The 20,561-nt window shown below is 50.0% G+C and overlaps 1 protein-coding gene and 1 long non-coding RNA gene across 2 annotated transcripts in view; one reads left to right on the forward strand and one right to left on the reverse strand.

The window, feature by feature from the left end:
- LOC309327718 (sulfotransferase 1A1-like) overlaps window positions 1–20,561 on the reverse strand; it is a 137,409-nt gene that overhangs the window by 60,218 nt on the left and 56,630 nt on the right. The gene's annotated exons all lie outside the window — the stretch shown is intronic.
- Window positions 14,558–18,606, forward strand: LOC309327726. Its single transcript, XR_014150631.1, has 3 exons — window positions 14,558–14,923; window positions 18,046–18,135; window positions 18,490–18,606. It is a non-coding gene; the product is annotated as an uncharacterized lncRNA (long non-coding RNA).

Here is a 20,561-nt window from a genome sequence, read left to right on the forward strand (position 1 = left end):
CCCAAGATGGCAGGCAACACCATTTTGCTTCTTGAGAAGGGCTTCCTTTGAGCCGGCAATGCCCAGGACCCAGGCTGGAGGCTCATCAGGAGAGGAGACAAGGATTCCCATTGGCCTCTTTTAAAATAAATAAATAAATAAATTTTTATTAATTTTTGATTAATAACATATGAAATCTTCCCACGTCATATCCAAAATAATAATAAAAAAACAATACAATTAAACATTTCATATTGATTCATTGAATGGGGCTTCCCATTTTCTGGCTGGTCTGGAGATAGTCTTATATTTTTGTTCCTGAATTTTCTCTATTATTTCCAAATGTCTTAAAACCACATAACACCAACTTCACCACACCGGCTCTGCACAGTTGTATCTTGGAAGTCAAATGGAATCCATTCCAGAATCCGTTCGACTTCCAAAACCTTTGGAAGCCAAAGCACAGCTTCCGATTGGCTTCAGGAAGCCCCGTCTGACGTTCAGCTTCCAAAAATAGTTTGCAAACCGGAACAGTCACTTCCAGATTTGCAACATTCGGGAGCCAAAACGTTTGAGGACTAAGCTGTTTGAAAACCAAGGTACGACTGTACATTCAAAACACTATTATAACACTTGAACAGTCATGGCCTCCGCCCAGTAATTCTTTAGTAAGTCACCCAGAGTAGCTGGAACAAGCCAGTCAGTTGGAAGAGGTACAAAAATTAATTATTATGGAAATAGGAGGTAGCAATGGCAGCCATCTTGCTACCTCATAGAACCACTGCAATGGAGAGAAAATGGTGGACAAAAGAGGCTAACTAACTGAATAAGAGCATCCAGTCCAACCCCCACAATGCAGGAATGCAAACATTATTTTGCTCATGTTGAACATGGGGGAAAGGAGATGAATAATAATAATAATAATAAATTTTATTTATATCCCGCCCTCCCCAGCCGAAGCCGGGCTCAGGGCGGCTAACAACACTAAAACAATACAACATTATAAAACATTATAAAAATGAGTTAAAAACAAAATTAATGGCAACCATAAGCTAAAGTCTTGAAAAGATTGCCAAAGGAGGGAGTCAGGCTGCGCCCTAACAAAAGGCCAGGTGGAACAGCTCTGTCTTGCAGGCCCTGCGGAAAGATGTCAAGTCCTGCAGGGCCCTTGTCTCTTGTGACAGAGCGTTCCACCAGGTTGGAGCCGCAGCCGAAAAAGCCCTGGCTCTGGTTGAGGCCAGCCTAACCTCTCTGTGGCTTGGGACCTTCAAGGTGTTTTTATTTGAGGACCGTAAGTTCCTCTGTGGGGCATACCAGGAGAGGCGGTCCCGTAGGTACGAGGGCCCTAGGCCGTATAGGGCTTTGAAGGTTAAAACCAGCACCTTAAACCTGATCCTGTACTCCACCGGGAGCCAGTGCAGCTTGTATAGCACCGGATGAATGTGATCTCTAAGCGAAGACCCCGTAAGGAGTCTCGCTGCGGCATTCTGCACCCGTTGGAGTTTCTGGGTCAGTCTCAAGGGCAGCCCCACGTAGAGCGAGTTACAATAATCCAGTCTGGAGGTGACCGTCGCGTGGATCACAGTGGCTAGGTCAGGGCGAGAGAGGTAAGGAGCCAACTGCTTAGCTTGGCGGAGATGAAAAAATGCCGCCTTTGTTATAGCTGCAATCTGCGCCTCCATAGAGAGGGAGGTATCGAAGATTACACCCAAACTCTTAACGGACGGTGCTGGCACTAATTGCACCCCCGCAAGAGATGGGAGTTGCCCCCTCAGTCCCAAGTCGTCCCGTCCCAGCCAGAGGACCTCTGTCTTCGAAGGATTTAACTTCAACCGGCTCCCACGAAACCATCCAGCCACAGCCTCCAAGCATCTGATCAGTGTGTCTGGGGCCGAGTCCGGGTGGCCGTCCATCAACAGATAGAGTTGGGTGTCATCAGCATACTGATGGCAGCCCAGCCCAAAACTCCGGACAAGCTGGGCGAGGGGGCGCATAAAGATGTTAAAAAGCATCGGGGAGAGTATTGCACCCTGGGGCACACCACACACCAAGGAGTGGCGGGATGACAATTCCCCCCCAAGCGCCACCCTCTGTCCCCGACCAGAGAGAAACGAGCGCAGCCATTGAAGGACTGTGCCCTGGATCCCCACGTCGGCAAGGCGGTGGTCTAGGAGTTCGTGATCGACCATGTCGAAGGCTGCTGACAGGTCTAGAAGAATCAGCAGCCCCGACCCGCCTCGATCCAGCTGCCTGCGGAGATCATCTGTTAGGGCGACCAGAGCCGTCTCGGTCCCATGACCAGCGCGGAAGCCGGACTGGAATGGATCCAGAGCTGATGTTTCATCCAGAAACCTACCAAGCTGTTCAGCAACCGCTCTCTCAATCACCTTACCCAGGAATGGAAGATTCGAAACCGGGCGGTAATTGGATAGATCTAAAGGATCTAATGATGTTTTCTTTAAGAGCGGGCGCACCACTGCCTCCTTCAGTTCCCCTGGGAATGTCCCAGCGCCAAGAGACAGATTGATGATATCCCCCAGGGGGCCCCGCACCTCGTCTGGACACGCTCTAATCAGCCAGGACGGGCACGGGTCGAGAGGACAGGTGGTGGGCTTTCCAGCTCGGAGGAGTCTGTCCACATCAGCTGGGGATATCCAGTCAAAGTGGTCTAATACTGAACCCGAGGACAGTCGAGGGGCCTCCAGTTCCTTTATTGTATCCAAATTGGCAGGGAGGTCATGGCGGAGCAACAAGACCTTCTCCGCAAAAAAGCTCGCGAATGCCTCACAGCTGTGTGTCGAATTGTTATTTAAATTTGGCTGTCCTTCAAGGGACGTTAAAGACCGAATTATACTAAATAATTGCGCCGGGCGAGAGCTAGCGGATGCAATGGAGGCCGAGAAATAGGACTTCTTAGCGGCCTTCACTGCCATCTCATAGGTTTTCATAAAAACCCTATAAGATGTTCTTGAAGCTCCGTCACGGGCACCCCGCCATACTCGCTCTAGCCGTCTGAGGTCCCGCTTCATTTTCCGGAGCTCCTCGGTAAACCAGGGAGCCCGGTTTCTGCGGGGTCGCAGAGGGCGCTTAGGTGCGATCTCATCGATGGCTGCCAGGAGCTGGGTATTCCAGGCCTCAACAAGCTCAGTCAATGAGTCGCCAGGGGGAGAAAGGTCCCGCAAGGCTTGACGGAATCTATCAGGGTCCATCAGCCTCTGCGGGCGAGCCCAAATTGGCTCGCCACCCAAGCAGGGTGGGGGTGGAACGTCAATCCTGGCTTTCAGAGCATAGTGATCAGACCATGGCACCTTCATTGAAGGAAACATGATCACATCTATACCGATGCCAAAGATCAAATCCAGCGTGTGGCCTGCTTGATGTGTGGGGCCCGAAACAAACTGGGAGAGCCCTAGTGTCGCCATGGAAGACACCAGGTCCAGAGCCTGTGAGGAGGGAGTGGCATCAGCATGGATGTTGAAGTCCCCCAATACCAATAGGTTAGGGAACTCCAAGGCCCAGCCAGCCACCGCCTCCAGCAGGCCTGACAGGGTGGCTGCTGGTGTGCTAGGTGGCCGGTACACCAGCCAGACAGCCAAGCTCACCTCGGAGCCCCACACTAGGCCAACACATTCAATGCCGGGGATCGATGGCGATGGTAGAGCCCTGAAAGAACAATCTTCCCGGATTAATAACGCCACCCCTCCCCCCCGGCCCACAGTCCGCGACTGGTGAAGGACGGAGAAACCCGGGGGCGCCATCTCTCGTAAGGGAACAGTATCCCCTTCACGCACCCAGGTCTCAGTCACACATGCCAGGTCAACCCCCTGCGAGGTGAAGAAATCTCGCAGGGTGGCGGTTTTGTTGCCTATAGACCTGGCATTGCACAACACCAGTGACGGAGGTGAGTAATCCTTGCTCACCCTACCCTCGTCTCTCGGGATGGGGCGCAGATTGGAAGGGGTACGAGCATATCCGTATCTCGATCCCCTTCGCCTATGACATCTGCCCCCACCGCCATACCTCCCTCGCCCCTGCACAGTAGGAATCCCAAGCCTAATATTCGCCTCCATTTACAGAATATAAAAACAAACAAATAAAAAACAATTACATGAAAACAAAACCAATCCCCACCCCACTCCACAACCACCCAACCCTGACCCAAAATAAACCAAAACAAAAAAACCCTGACCCAAAATAAACCAAAACAAAATAAAAATACATAGATAAAAACCACCGCTTATGGTGGTACAACTAAGCAAAAAATAAAAACCGTTTAAAATATATAAAAACACTTCAAACAACCACTGCAGCAGCACTAGTGTCCCCCAAAGCTGCGGCAGTGGTAAGCGTGGGCCCCGCCCCCTGGCCTGATGGAAAGTGGGCCTGCAGGGGGAAGAGCCCTCCCCACAGATGCACGGCAAAGCGGCAGCAGCAATGATTCCAAGGGCTCCAATGCTGAGATGGAGTCTGGGGCCCGCCCCCAGGCCCAAGGTGGAGAATGGGCTTGCAGGGGGAGCGGTCCTCCCCAAGACTCACCGGCAAAGCGGCAGCAGCAGTGTTCCGGGCCTCCTTGGAGTCTTTTATGCTGGGGTGGAGTCTGGGGCCCGTCCCCAGGCCCAAGATGGAAAATGGGCCTGCAGGGGAAAGAGCCCTCCCCACAAACGCACGGCAAAGCGGCAGCAGCGATGTTCCAAGGCCTCCTTGGGGCCTTATATGCTGAGGTGGAGTCTGGGGCCCGCCCCCAGGCCCAAGGTGGAGAATGGGCCTGCAGGGGGAGCGGTCCTCCCCAAGACTCACCGGCAAAGCGGCAGCAGCAGTGTTCCGGGCCTCCTTGGAGTCTTTTATGCTGGGGTGGAGTCTGGGGCCCGTCCCCAGGCCCAAGATGGAAAATGGGCCTGCAGGGGAAAGAGCCCTCCCCACAAACGCACGGCAAAGCGGCAGCAGCGATGTTCCAAGGCCTCCTTGGGGCCTTATATGCTGAGGTGGAGTCTGGGGCCCGCCCCCAGGCCCAAGGTGGAGAATGGGCCTGCAGGGGGAGCGGTCCTCCCCAAGACTCACCGGCAAAGCGGCAGCAGCAGTGTTCCGGGCCTCCTTGGAGTCTTTTATGCTGGGGTGGAGTCTGGGGCCCGTCCCCAGGCCCAAGATGGAAAATGGGCCTGCAGGGGAAAGAGCCCTCCCCACAAACGCACGGCAAAGCGGCAGCAGCGATGTTCCAAGGCCTCCTTGGGGCCTTATATGCTGAGGTGGAGTCTGGGGCCCGCCCCCAGGCCCAAGGTGGAGAATGGGCCTGCAGGGGGAGCGGTCCTCCCCAAGACTCACCGGCAAAGCGGCAGCAGCAGTGTTCCGGGCCTCCTTGGAGTCTTTTATGCTGGGGTGGAGTCTGGGGCCCGTCCCCAGGCCCAAGATGGAAAATGGGCCTGCAGGGGAAAGAGCCCTCCCCACAAACGCACGGCAAAGCGGCAGCAGCGATGTTCCAAGGCCTCCTTGGGGCCTTATATGCTGAGGTGGAGTCTGGGGCCCGCCCCCAGGCCCAAGGTGGAGAATGGGCCTGCAGGGGGAGCGGTCCTCCCCAAGACTCACCGGCAAAGCGGCAGCAGCAGTGTTCCGGGCCTCCTTGGAGTCTTTTATGCTGGGGTGGAGTCTGGGGCCCGTCCCCAGGCCCAAGATGGAAAATGGGCCTGCAGGGGAAAGAGCCCTCCCCACAAACGCACGGCAAAGCGGCAGCAGCGATGTTCCAAGGCCTCCTTGGGGCCTTATATGCTGAGGTGGAGTCTGGGGCCCGCCCCCAGGCCCAAGGTGGAGAATGGGCCTGCAGGGGGAGCGGTCCTCCCCAAGACTCACCGGCAAAGCGGCAGCAGCAGTGTTCCGGGCCTCCTTGGAGTCTTTTATGCTGGGGTGGAGTCTGGGGCCCGTCCCCAGGCCCAAGATGGAAAATGGGCCTGCAGGGGAAAGAGCCCTCCCCACAAACGCACGGCAAAGCGGCAGCAGCGATGTTCCAAGGCCTCCTTGGGGCCTTATATGCTGAGGTGGAGTCTGGGGCCCGCCCCCAGGCCCAAGGTGGAGAATGGGCCTGCAGGGGGAGCGGTCCTCCCCAAGACTCACCGGCAAAGCGGCAGCAGCAGTGTTCCGGGCCTCCTTGGAGTCTTTTATGCTGGGGTGGAGTCTGGGGCCCGTCCCCAGGCCCAAGATGGAAAATGGGCCTGCAGGGGAAAGAGCCCTCCCCACAAACGCACGGCAAAGCGGCAGCAGCGATGTTCCAAGGCCTCCTTGGGGCCTTATATGCTGAGGTGGAGTCTGGGGCCCGCCCCCAGGCCCAAGGTGGAGAATGGGCTTGCAGGGGGAGCGGTCCTCCCCAAGACTCACCGGCAAAGCGGCAGCTTTGATGAAATGGAGAGTGGCTTGCCTGAGACTGCCTAGCAAGTTCATGACAAAAGTAAAACCTTTGTGCTGCATAATTCTGAATCCCCTGTAAGGATTTGGATGTCTCTGGTATATCAGAGCAGTCTAGTACCCTGCCCACCTGTCCCTGCAGAAGGGTCTCGCTTCCCACGTCTGCCAGGGAGTCCCATGTCCCCTCTGTGTCAGAAGAACCTGCATCAGAAAAGAAACACACTGTGGTTTGACCAAAACTGGCTGAAGAGAACAAGGAACGATATCAGAGGTTGCTCAGTCGCCAGAGGTGAAGTGCTGCTACTCTCATTTTGTCCTTGGAATATCAGTCAGTTAGGAGGAGCTGCATATTTCCTTGCAATGATGCGTCCTTTCATGGCAGCGGGTTCATGGCCTGAGGGAAGGGGCCTTCAACCAAGAGCCTCCTGGTCTGGGCTTAGGACCTGCCAAGCTGCCCAGATTGTTTTTTCTACCTCTTCAGCCAAGAGGGTAGTTGCTTACTGAGCCCAATTAGCGCTGCCTACACAGACGTGGGAGGGGCCACAAGGCTTGGGGGAGGCCCCACACCCCTGGGGTTTGCACACCAACAGGGAAATTAAGAAAAAACCCCAAAGGGGAAGAACTCTCCCAATTGCCCAAGAACTGAGAACCCTCAATGGACACAGAGTGCAGACTGTTTGTCATTGCTGGGTATGTTTTGGGGGGCGAGGTCTCTGATGCTGGTCTCATGGAGGCCCAGCCTCCTCCAATACTTTATTGGGGAACCCAAATGGACCTCGGTCCCTAGGAATTGGGTTCTGAGGTGGCCATCACCATGATGATATTACCCAGCACCTGCAGGAGAAGCAGAGCTGGGGCTGGGAGGATTGAGCGGGTGCAAAGGAGGAATGGAGGGACGCCCCCTCCAGAGCTCCCCTACGGGGAGGGAGAGAGACTCCCTCAGAAGGTCATCTCCTCCTCCAGCAGGGCGCTCAGGTTGCTGAGGCCGTCCACAATGCTGTCTTGGAGTGGTGGGGGCGCTGTGAACACTTGGAATAACTTTCTGAGAGCAAGAGGTGTTTGACGGTGGGACAGACTCCCTCTGAAGGTGGTGGACTCGCCTTCCTTGGAGATTTTAAAGCAGAGGTTGGATGGCCATCTGTCTGGGATACTTCAGCTGAGATTCCTTCATTGCTGGGGGTTGGGCTCGGTGAGCCTCGGGATCCCTTCCAACTCTACCATTCTGTGATGCAAAAAAATACATATCATAACTCCACACATATATATTCATGCGTCTGAACTGGCAGTGACCAACCTGGATCGAGACCTTAAGATGGTAGTGGAGAGCTGGATGAAAAGGCCAACCCTGTGTTCTGCAGCTGTGAAAAAGGCCCATTCCATGCTGGGTGGGGGTCACTTGAAAATGCATTTATAAAAACAAAACTGTGGCTACCAGAATAACATTCTACAAACCTGTGGTGCAAAAACATTTGGAATACTGTAGATCAGCAGTTCCCAATTGGCAGTCTGCAAAACTCACCTAGAAGATCAGTATGTGGCTGGCACATACCCCTCAACAGTCTGGGACATCCTGTTTTCTTGGGGGGGGGTGTCATACAAAATTGTGATGCCCCAAAGTGCTCACGCCTTCTCCTCCTCCTTCCCTCCCCCAGTATGGCAAGCCTGCATAGAGCACCAGCCCCCCATTACCACCACAGCTGCCCTACCAAGAGACTCTTCTGCAGGTGTCTTCTTGCCTGGCTTCCATCCTCAGCCTTTCGTGGACAAGGGGAGAAATGGCCTGCAAGGTCACACACGCTCCTCTTCTTTTAGCTTTGGGCAGTGGCATAGCGTGGGTTGTCAGCACCCGGGGCAAGGCAAGTAATTTGCGCCCCCTAACCCGTGGATTTGCGCCCCCTAACCCGTGGATTTGCGCCCCCTAACCCGTGGATTTGCGCCCCCTAACCCGTGGATTTGCGCCCCCTAACCCGTGGATTTGCGCCCCCTAACCCGTGGATTTGCGCCCCCTAATCCGTGGATTTGTGCCCCCTAACCCTAACCCCCAGATGTTGCGCCCGGTGCGGCCAGCCCCCCTGCACCCCCCACGCTACGCCACTGGCTTTGGGGTTAGCTAAACCCCAAAGGTTAGCTGAACCGGGGAATTCTGCTGCCACTCACATTTCTGCCTTCTCATAGATGTGGCTTACACCCACTTTGCCACTCCTAAGCGTGCACCAAAAGTGTATGTCTGTGTTTGAATAGCAATACATGGGCAGGTCCCTGCATGATGGCCTCTGTTACCTCTAATAACCACTTGGTTTGGTGTGGATAGGAATGTATGGGTATAATGACCACCCACTTTGGTGAACACAGGAAATGAACCCTTGGTTGCAGTCTGTGGCGAAGGTGTCAACTTATCATCCCTGGTTGCTGATCCCCTGGAGTTCCTTCCAGGACAGTCTTGAGGGCTCCCTGCTGCCTCCAACTTTGTCTCTCAACACATAGTGACTCTGAATCTGCACCCACTCCTTAAACTTGTTACTGTACTTCTTTCAAGTCTAAAACTGGAATGATTAGAGGCGCCCTCTTTGTTGGTGTTGGTGGTGTTTGTGTTCCTTGAGATCCACTGGAAGAATCTTGTTCCACCACTTGCTGTGTCCAGCAACAAATACTGAACAAAGAGGGGCCTCTGTTTAATACCCAAGTGTTTGTGCAAGGCTTTCCCATAAATAGGTTTATGACAATAAACAGAGGAAGAGACTTCAAGCAACAACTTGGAACGTAATGAGAAAGAATAATAATGACCCAATCTATAGTTCAGCCCAGCGTAATTGACCTATCATTTCTAGGCTACTGAACTGGGGCTCAGTTCCAAACTGGACCATTTCCCCTGGAATCCTAATTAACGAATAAGCAATTAAACGAATAAGCAATTAAACAAAATTCTTCTTTCTCATTTCAGGGTTGCTAGGAAATGGTCCAGTTTGGAACTGGGCTGCAGTTTAGTAACCTAAAATATATTTCTAATAATCCAGTCTGCTTCCCACATATATTTAACCTCACCAATTAGACTGGGCTGGACTATAGATTGGGTAAATTTTGTTCTTTCTTTTCACGTTCCAAGTTGTTGCTTGAAATCTGCTCCTTTGTTTATTTCCATAAACCTCTTACGCCTTGCATGAGCTCTTCAGTCCTGCGCATTTGTAAGTAAACTGAACTAGATTCTCAGCCCCACCCTCAATATGTTCCTCTTTTGGGTGGCTTGGAATGGGGAGAACTGTCTCTGCTTTCCTGCTGCTTCGCCAATCCTGATCCCCACAAGGACCCGCCCCCCTTCTTTCTTGCCAGCCAGGTTTCCTGGGAGTCCCTTGGGGAGAGGACGCCAGAGGGCCAAATGCCCCCATTCAGCTGGAGGGACTGATCCTTCCTCTCTCCCGCATCTGCAGTCCTGCCGGCGACAGACCTGGCAGGCAAAGGAGCGACCCATTTGGTTCGATTTGGGTCGCAGCTTCCACCCCCACCCCCACAGGCGAGGACCAGAGAGAGAACCTCCACTCACGGCTTTCTGGGAGGCGCCATCTGTCCTTCTCCCCTCGTGCCCCTCTGCCATGCACAGCAATGGGGGAAGAAGACTGACTGGCCGACCTCGCAGGGGGGGGGGCGTGTCAGGACTAGCGAGTCATCATTGCCCAGGGAGCGTCCAGCAAAGATGCTCGACAGCGGCAATTGCAGGCAGCGGCAATTGCGAGGAGGATGCTCACTTCCCAGGGCTCGTGCGCCCCGTCCCGGATTCTTGTCGAGAACGTGGGAGGCAGGGACGCGCTGGCAGAGGCCGAGGGAGACGCCACCCGGGAGACAGGGTGGGCGGTGATAAAAGGGCTGCCCCTGCTCCGACGGCACCAAGAGGTTGAGCTGGCAGGATGGCGCTGAGCGGAGTCAACCCGAGCCATGTGCAGCCCATTTGGGCCGAGATCCCGTCCCGAGGCCATGGTCCTACCCTTCTCCTCTTTACTCTCCTTTCCCGCAAGCTGACCTTCTTCTCTCCCTCCTCCCATAGCACCGGCCCCTTCAAGGAGTACCTGAAGAAGTACCTTTTCATCTACGGCCTCCAAATGTGTGGGATGTAAACACAGGAGCAGTCAATGACAACATTCCTAGAGTGTACATGTTAGAATATGGGGAGGGATGTCTGTCCAGCAAGCAGGTGATGCAAAGCTAGGAATGCCTGTGCTGAATGAACACAATTTCATACACTGGAAGCAGCGCTTGATAGCATGTTTAGATTATAAGCACATTTTGGAAGCTTTAAAGCCTCAGCCTACAGGATCATCTGAGGAGGATTTAGCCAAGATAAGTGCTTGGAAACTCATGAACAGTGAAGCTAGACACATAATTTTGAGTGGACTTCGTGACGAGCAGCTATCATTAATAAATAGTACAGATGATGCATCTCAAATCTTAAGAGATATTGAGTGTGTATATGGAGAATCTAGCATAAACTGCTTCAGAAACTTGGTGTGTAAATTAACCAGAGTGAGGATGAATTCAAAAGAGGAATTCACAGAGCACATCAACAAGTTTACTGACATTATTCAAAGAATTGGTCTGACTCCCAAAGCTTTTGATGAAGATACAAAGATAGCATTTTAGTTATCATCACTTGGACCACGCTTTAGCGCATTTGTAAGTTTGATGGATCATAGACAAGGTCTGACTTTTAAAGACTTGATTGGTTATTTAAAAGAAGAATGCAGAGATAGAGCTGAATCTCCAGTGAGAAATGCTAGAAGGAAGGACAGCAGTTATGCATCTAGGCAATGTACAAAGTCAAAAGAGATGCTTAAGAAAGTGATTTGTTTCAATTGTAACAAAGAAGGACACATTGCAAAGAATTGCAGAGCTCCTAAAGCAAAGAAACCCCACCCCTTTCAGCCAAAAGTGGAAAAGAAGGGGAAATGTGAATGCACATGGCTACTGCAAGAAAGGAATTTAACTGTCCAGAATCGTGAGAATAGACATAATAAATGGATTTTAGATTCAGGTGCCAGTTCGCATTTTTCATATAAAAAGGACTATTTTAATGAGATGAATGATGAAGAAGGATCTGAAATTGAGATTGCAGATGGCAACATTGTTAAAGCAAAAGGTGCAGGTTCCATGAGGCTGAAATGCAATATAAACAATGAATGCATTGAGAACACAATCTCTAGAGTTTTGTACGTACCAGAGCTGAGCTGCAATTTAATCAGCGTGTCCACTTTGGACAAGAAAGGTTTCCAGATCACATTTGGAAATGGAGAATGTAAAGTGACTAGAAATGGCAAAGTGTTTGCTCAAGCAAAGCTAATCAATGGTGTATATGAGCTTGATTTTTCAGAGAATCAGTCTGCAAAAGTGGCACATTCCAGCCAGAAGGATGAAGCAGATCTGGACCTGTGGCACAGAAGGCTTGGACATAGAGACACCAACGTCATTCTGGATCTACAGAAAAGAGATCTTGTAAGAGGTTTGCAGGTAAAGCAGAGCAGCAAAGCTCCAGCAAAGTGCATAAGCTGTATTACTGAGAAGGCTGTAAAACCTTCATTTCCACGTTGTGCAGAACAAAGAAGCAACAAAGTGCTTGACATAGTGCACACTGACATATGTGGACCCATGAATGTTCCCTCACTGGGAAAGAATAGATATATTTTAATATTTCTGGATGACTTTTCAAGATTTTGTGTTGTATATTTCCTCAAAGAGAAGAGTGAGACAGTGGACAAGCTCCAGGAATACATTGCCATGGTCAAGAATAAATTCCAAAGAGCTCCAGCTGTGCTACTGAGCGACAATGGAGGTGAGTACTGCTCAAATGAAATGCAGGCTCTCCTGGCCAAGGAAGGAATTGCACACGTAACCACAATTCCTTACACACCACAGCAGAATGCCATAGCTGAGAGAAAGTTTAGGTCCATTATGGACATGACAAGGTGCATGCTAAAGGATGCATGTTTGCCACAGAAGCTGTGGGCTGAAGGAGTGTACACGTCGGTCTATTTGCAGAATAGACTTCCAACTAAAGGTGCAGAGCGCACACCATATGAACTTTGGCATGGGAAAGCTCCCAATCTGTCGCACATACGTGTGTTTGGAAGTCCGTGTTACTTCCACGTGCCCAAGGAACACAGACACAAGCTTGACTCCAGGGCAAAAGCAGGTATCCTTGTGGGATATGCCTCTGGAGGCAAAGGATACAGAATTATGGACTTACAAACTGGTAAGACAAATGCATACCATGCGGTTTATTTTGATGAATATGGAAAAGTAGACACTAAGAACACTGTTGTGGACTCTTCCGATGAGTCAGAAAGCACTCAAGAGTTTGTATATTTCCCTTTTGAGACCCCACAAAGTAATAATCTGCCTTCGAGTGTTACAGCGCCCCCTACAGGCGACGCACCAGAAGACGCACAGGACCAGAACCCTGGCAGCACCAGAGACGAAGATGAGGACACAGATGGGGACATGCCTGCATTGGAGGAGGATGAGGAAGCTGATGCGGTCGCAGAACCAGAGGTCAGGTGCTCGTCCAGAACCAACAAAGGTGTCCCACCATTACGGTTGTCCTACTTTGCAGGGTCGGCGTTTCCACAGGAACCTTCCACTTGGGAAGAGATACAGGAGATACCAGCTGCTGAAGCCAGTCTCTGGAGGAAAGCCACGCAGGAGGAGATGGATGCACTGCATCAGAACAAGACCTGGACACTCACTGAGCTGCCTCCCGGTAAGAAGGCCATTGGCAGTAAATGGGTTTTCATGGTTAAGAAGGGGTCAGAAGGAGAAGTGCAGCGCTACAAAGCTAGACTTGTAGCACAGGGATTTTCACAGCATTTTGGTGAAGACTATGATGAGGTTTTTGCACCAACCGTGAGGTACAGCAGCGTAAGAATGCTTTTAAGCATTGCAGCCTCCAAGAAAATGAGAGTGAAACACATAAACATTGCTACCGCTTTTCTACATGGGCAGATTTCAGAGGAAATTTACATGAAACAGCCCAAGGGTTTTGTGAAACCACATGAGGCACATTTAGTGTGCAAACTCCAGAAAGGACTTTATGGACTTAAACAGGCTGCTAGAGCCTGGAACCAGAAGTTGCATAAAATGCTGACGCAACTTGGGTACAAGCAAGGCGACGCTGACAAGTGCTTGTACAGTAAGTCAAATAATGGACAATTCTCATATATCTTAGCTTTTGTTGATGACCTGATTATTGCCACAGCAAGTGAGAAAGACTATACACAGATAGTAAAACACCTTAGCAAAGAGGTGGAGGTCAAGGAGCTAGGAGATGTCCAGTACTATCTCGGGATCCAGGTGGAAAGAGAAGAGGACGGTTCATTTCTTCTCAGCCAAAGACAGAAGATCCATGAGCTAATTGAGCACATGCAGATGCAAGACGCACATCCAGTTGCTACACCGAGGGCTACTGACTTCCTTAAGAATCAGCAGGATTCGAAGCAGTTGCCAGACAACAATGACTACAGGTCGTGATTGGTAAACTTTTGTATTTAGTTACCACATGTAGACCTGACTTAGCTAATGCTGTGGGGATTCTTAGCAGAAAGGTGAATTCTCCCACTGAGCATGATTGGGCAGGTGTAAATAGGGTGGTGCGATATTTGAAGGGTACCATGAATTGTAAATTAAGGTTACCAGCCGTCAGAGACCCTAAGTTGGTTGGGTATACTGATGCAGATTGGGCTGGGGATAATGCTGACTATAAATCAACAAGTGGTCATGTTTTCATGTTTGGTGATGGACCTGTTTCATGGGGCAGTTATAAACAGAGCTGTGTAGCATTATCTTCCACAGAATCAGAATATGTTGCAGCAACAGAAGCCTGCAGAGAGATCTTGATCAACTCATAAAGGACTTTGGGTTGGTGAGAAAAGGGCCTGTCAGCTTGCTGGAGGACAATCAAAGTTGCCTGAAGCTGATGCAGAGTAAGAAGTTCCTGGCCAGAAAGAAACACATTGGGGTTAAATACCACTACATACGCCAGATGATCCAGGATGGACTTCTGGAGCTATCCTACTGCAGCACCCAAGAGATGACTGCTGACATCCTGACGAAACCCCTACCAAGAGAGAGTTTCCAGAATCTACGTGTCAAGCTGGGACTCTGGGTGGTTGAATAAAGTTTGTTTTGTATAATGTTGTATTGCCTGAGAAGAGGTATGTGGGATGTAAACACAGGAGCAGTCAATGACAACATTCCTAGAGTGTACATGTTAGAACATGGGGAGGGATGTCTGACTAGCAAGCAGGTAAACTTCCTGGGGACGGACTTCCTCCACATGTGACCAGAGGTGGGTGTGGCCTCACCTGTGCAGGTAATGATAAAAGCACAGGGCAGGCAGCCATTCTTTCTCTTGCCTCTCTCTCTGCCATCTTCCTTCCATGAGGAAACATCTAAGGATGCTCTCTTGGCTCCCAGCCAAGAGAGGAGATAAGGACTATCTTGCTACAAGATAGATTCTAAATGTATTTTACCTTTTTAAGCTGTCTGCCTTCTGGGATCATATTGTGAACAGAACGTGAGTAAACTCTTTTATACTTTTATAAAGACTGTGTTGTGTCTTGTATTTTAAGAGGGAACAAAAGGGGAAATTACCAGAGTAATTATTATAGAGGTTCTAGCGAACCTGTGCAGATGTTACCATTGCGAACTAAAAGGGGAATTTTTATAAACTCTGCTGATATTTTGGGAACTTGTTAGCACAAGTTGGTTAAGGATATAATTAGTCAATATATCCTCTCCTGCACCCCAGAACATTCCCACAGAATGGACGACGGTGCCGGCGACCCCAGCAACCTGAGCGCCCTGCCCGCCCAGAACCTTCTGGCGGACCCAGTCAACCTTTGGGTGAGTCTCTCTCCTTCCCCATCGGGCCAGGGCTCCAAACGTGGGTCCCTCCTTCGTCCCTTCGCGCAGCTCCGTCCTCTCCGTCTAACACTCCCTGCTTTTGCCTCTCCCGCAGCTGCCGAGCCAATACATCCAGGTGGTAACAGACGTTGTCCGGGCTCCTAGATAACAGCGTCAGCGTCTCCATCGACAACTGCCCTGTCATGCTGACCTCCTAGTACCGCTAGACCAGAGAAGCAGCCGCGCCCTGCGCAGAAGTGCCGCCTGGACGTGGCAGCCTCGACCACGTCCCTCCCCACCACCCACCACCCCAATAAACCTGCTTTTAGCTCTCACTGCTCTCCTGGAGTCTATTTAGGCTGAACGGGGTGGGGGTGCGGGGAAATAATGGAGTTGGGAAGGACACTCAGAGTCATCGAGTCCAACCCCTGGAATCATATGGTCCATGGCAGACGGCCATCCACCCTCTACTTAAAACCTTCCAAGGAAGGAGAGTCCACCACCTCCCGGGAGTGTCCCTTCCATGAGGGAATATCTCTATAGCAGGGGAGCCTGCAGGCCTGGAGGGGCCCAAGATGGCAGGAAACACCATTTTGCTTCTTGAGAAGGGCTTCCTTTGAGCCGGCAATGCCCAGGACCCAGGCTGGAGGCTCATCAGGAGAGGAGACAAGGATTCTCATTGGCTTCTTTTAAAAAAATAATCATATTTTAAATTAATTTTTCATTAATAACATCTCAATTAATAACATATCAAATCTTGCCATGTCATATCCAAAATAAAAACAATGCAATTAAACATTTCATCCCCCCTCCAACCTGCTTTTAGGTCTCACTGCTCTCCCGGAGTCTCCTTACGCGGGCAAATCACAGTATTGTAGAGTTGGGAGGGAAACTCAGAGTCATCTAGTCCAACCCCCTGCAATGCAGGAATCTGAACCAAATCATCCCTGACAGGTGGCCATCCATCCTCTGCTTCAACCCTTCCGGGAGTGTCCCTTCCAAGGTAGAATAGCTCTATAGCAGGGGACCTGCAGTTTGGAGTAGCATTCTCTGACTATGTGCAGAGTACATTATTGACACTTTTGAGGAATTCCAGTGGACCTCCGTCCTGGATCAGGATAAAAGAGTCCACATCCAGGTATCCTTAAGCTCCAATACCTACTGTTTAATAAATTAACCATCAGGCTGGCATGCAATGTTTGCCTCATGCCTTCAGAGTTTTGCATGGACAAATTACATATTTTTTCTTATGCAACTATCCCTCCACCTCCTCTTGTGTCCCTTTTTTCAACATGATTATAGGTTTATTTTGTTGTTTCCTCAGTTCTGGAAACTTCTGTTAACAATCCTGCTGTTAGTTTACCTTGCTGTTATTTAATTTGCTCAAATTGCCAGTGCTACTCCAGTATTCATGGTTGCTGCTACTTTTACAGCTCCTGCCTGACCAACAAGCATCTTGGGATGGAGGCAATAAGCAGATTGTGCTATAAATGACAGGTTGTGATACTGGAACTGAGGGCCTACGAATGAAGTGCATGGACAGAAGTTTCAGAACAGGGATGGGGCCTGAACGTCCTGAAAGGGACATTCCAGAATCAAATAGGAAACCAGGATGGCTTCTGTAAATCTGGTGTTGTCCCTAGACAATTGGAGGATCTGGTGTCTTAGAAATATATTTATGATAATTGTGGGGATGTTCAGGGATGCAGGGGAGGATATATTGTCTGATTATATCCTTATGCAACTTGTGTTAACAAGTTCTACAATTTCAGCAGAGTAAAACATTCCCCTTTATTTTAATTTTGCAACGGCTGCGTTTGCTCAGGCTCGCTAAAGCCTCTATAATAACTATTCTGGTAATTTCCCCTTATTTCCTCATAAAATAGAAGAGATGACACAGTCTTTTACAAAAGTATAAAAAGAGTTTACTCACATTCTGTTCACAATCAGATCCCAGAAGGCAGACTTAAGCTTAGTGAAATAATATTTATTTGGAATCTATCTCTTAAGAAGACAGTCCCTTTTGTCCTCTCTTGGCTGGGAGCCAAGAGTGCATCTTTCACTCAGTAGATGTTGCTTCTTCGATGCATGTGGTGGAAGAGAGGTGGAAGAGAGATGGAAGAGAGAGATGGCTGCCCTGCTCTGTGCTTTTATCATTACCTGCACAGGTGAGGCCACACCCACTTCTAGTCACATGTAGAGGAAGTCTGTCCCAGCCCAGAGGGAAACAGGAAGTTTACCTGCTAGCTTGACAAACATCCCTCCCCATGTCTAAACATGTACTTGACTGCTCTTGTGTTTCACACCCCACAATAATCCAGCCTGGTTCTCCCATTATTTAATCTCACCTATTAGACTGGTCTGAATTACAGATTGGCTAAGGGTTCCTTTTTCTTTTCATGTTCCAAGTTGTTGTTTGAAGTCTGTGTGGGATGTAAACACAGGAGCAGTCAATGACAACATTCCTAGAGTGTACATGTTAGAACATAGGGAGGGATGTCTGTCTAGCAAGCAGGTAAACTTCCTGGGGACGGACTTCCTCCGCATGTGACCAGAGGTGGGTGTGGCCTCACCTGTGCAGGTAAATGATAAAAGCACAGGGCAGGCAGCCATCTCTCTCTCTGCCATCTCTCTCTGCCATCTTCTTTTGATGAGGAAACATCTAAGGATGCTCTCTTGGCTCCCAGCCAAGAGAGAAGATAAGGACTATCTTGCTATAAGATAGATTCTAAATGTATTTTACCTTTTTAAAGCTGTGTGCCTTCTGGGATCATATTGTGAACAGAACGTGAGTAAACTCTTTTATACTTTTATAAAGACTGTGTCGTGTCTTGTATTTTAAGAGGGAACAAAGGGGAAATTACCAGAGTAATTATTATAGAGGTTGTTGTGTATTGAGTCAAAGGATTTTATATCTGTATTATTATTGTCTGTATTGCATTAGGGTAAAGTAACTGCCTTTTGGTTCCAGAGGGTACAGCTACTATTGGTTCATTTAAGCTGCTGTATTTGGATCCTCTGTCTTATTGGTTTCCTCCAAAAGGCAGGACTGTGATTGCCTGATATTGTTCCCTCCAAAATGTATCCTTTCTAGCTTGTTCCCTGTCCCTATAAATGTAGCTCTCCCCTCCTCAAGTCTCAGTCTTGTTTGCTTTAATAAAGAAGTGTTACTAGAGAACTGTCTCCAGCATATTATGTCAAGAGAGCTGAAATCACAAACCCCACGTCACAACAGAGGTTCTAGCGAACCTCTGCAAGCGTTACCGTTGCGAACTTAAAGGGGAATGTCTATAAACTCTGCTGATATTTTGGGAACTTGTTAGCACAAGTTGGATAAGGATATAATTAGTCAATATATCCTCTCCTGCACCCCAGAACATTCCCACAGTGACGGGGAGGGAGAGAGACTCACCCTGGAGTTGACGGGGTCCGAGAGCGGGTTCACTTGGCCGTGGAGGGTCGCCGCGCACAGCGGATGTTCTCAGAAAGGGACGGGATCTCGGCCCAAACGGGCTGCACGTGGCTCTGGCTGACTCCGCTCAGCGCCATCCTTGCACTTCAACCTCTTCGGAGACCGAGGAGCCCTTTTTATGCCATCCCACCCCCGGAGGGCTTGTCCCCCTCGGCTTCCTCCTGCCGTCAGCGCTGCGTTCATGCACGGCTTTCCCATAAATAGATTTATGGGAATAAACAGAGGAGTAGAAGACTCCAAACAATAACTTGCAACATAAAAAGAAAGAATAACATTACCCAATCTAAAACCTAGTGTAATTGGTAAGGTTAAATATGTGGGAGACCCAGACATTGCAGGGGGTTGGACTAGATGACTCTGAGTGTCCCTCACAACTCCATTATTTCACCGCACCCCCCCATCCCGTTCAGCCTAAATAGACTCGGGGAGAGCAGTGGGAGCTAAAAGCAGGTTTATTGGCGGGGGGAGGGACGTGGTCGAGGCTGCCACGTCCAGGCGGCACTTCTGCGGAGGGTGCGGCTGCTTCTCTGGCCTAGCGGTACTTGGAGGTCAGCATGACGGGGCGGCTGTCGATGGAGACGCTGGCGCTCTTATCTAGGAGCCCGGAGGTTGACGTCCATTACCACCTGGATGTCTGGGCTCGGCAGCTGCGAGAGGGGTGAAGGCGGGGAGCGTTAGACGGAGAGGACAGAGCGGCGCGAAGGGGCGAAGGAGGGACCCATGTCCGGAGCCCCCGCCCGACGGGGAGGGAGACAGACTCACCCCGGAGTTGAAGGTGTCCGCGAGCGGGTTCCCTGTACACAGGGCGCGGGCGAAGCTGCAGGCGAAGGTCGCTGCGAACAGCCGGCAGGAGACCAGAGTAAAGAGGAGAAGGGTCGGACCATGGCCTCGGCATCGGGAAAGGGTCCCTGGCCGACGGGGCGGGCTTACCTTTCCCCCGCGCTGATGTTCTCAGGAAGGGACGGGATCTCGGCCCAAACGGGCTGCACGTGGCTCTGGTTGACTCCGCTCAGCGCCATCCTTGCAATTCAACCTCTTCGGTGCCGTCGGAGACCGAGGAGCCCTTTTTATGCCGTGCATCGCTGCATTCATGCACGACTTTCCCATAAATAGGTTTATGGGAATAAACAGAGAAGACTCCAAACAATAACTTGGAACATCAAAAGAAAGAATAACACTTGCCCAATCTGTAGCCTAGTGTAATTGGTAAGGTTAAATATGTGGGAGACCCAGACAGGATTATTAGGAAAATATTTATAAGGTACTGAACTGGGAGCCAGTTCCAAACTGGACCATTTCCCCTGGAATCCTAATTGAATCACTCACACATAAGCATATCAACAACGTAAAGATTGGGTAAGTGTTACGTTCTTTCTTTTGACATTGCAAGTTGTTTTGAGTCTGTTCCTATGTTTATTCCCATAAACTTATTATGTCTTGCATGAACACTTCAGTCGTGCATATTTTTCAGTAGGCTGAACTAGATTCTCAGCCCCACCCACAATATGTTACATTTGGGGAGTTTGGCAATGTGGGTAGGAGTCAGATGCTCTTCATTGTCCAATATTTGTTGCTGGGTCCAGCAAGCGGTGGGACAAGATTCTTTGGGTGGATCTCTAGGAAAAAAAAAAAGTAGCCAAGAGGAAGCTTCCAAAGAGAAATTGCTCATTTTCCCATGGGACAGCTCTTAGGATATTTGAAGATGCCTATAATTTCTGCATGAAGAGACAATGAAGCCTGGGCAGAGTATGGTTTGTAGGAATCAAAACATATTTGCATATATTTGGGTGTGGAGGGGTTTGCATAAATTGCATAAATGAGGGAAGAGCGAAGCAAT

Source organism: Podarcis erhardii (assembly GCF_964252035.2).
Source record: "Podarcis erhardii genome assembly, chromosome: 13".
Classification (NCBI taxonomy): Eukaryota; Metazoa; Chordata; class Lepidosauria; order Squamata; family Lacertidae; genus Podarcis; species Podarcis erhardii.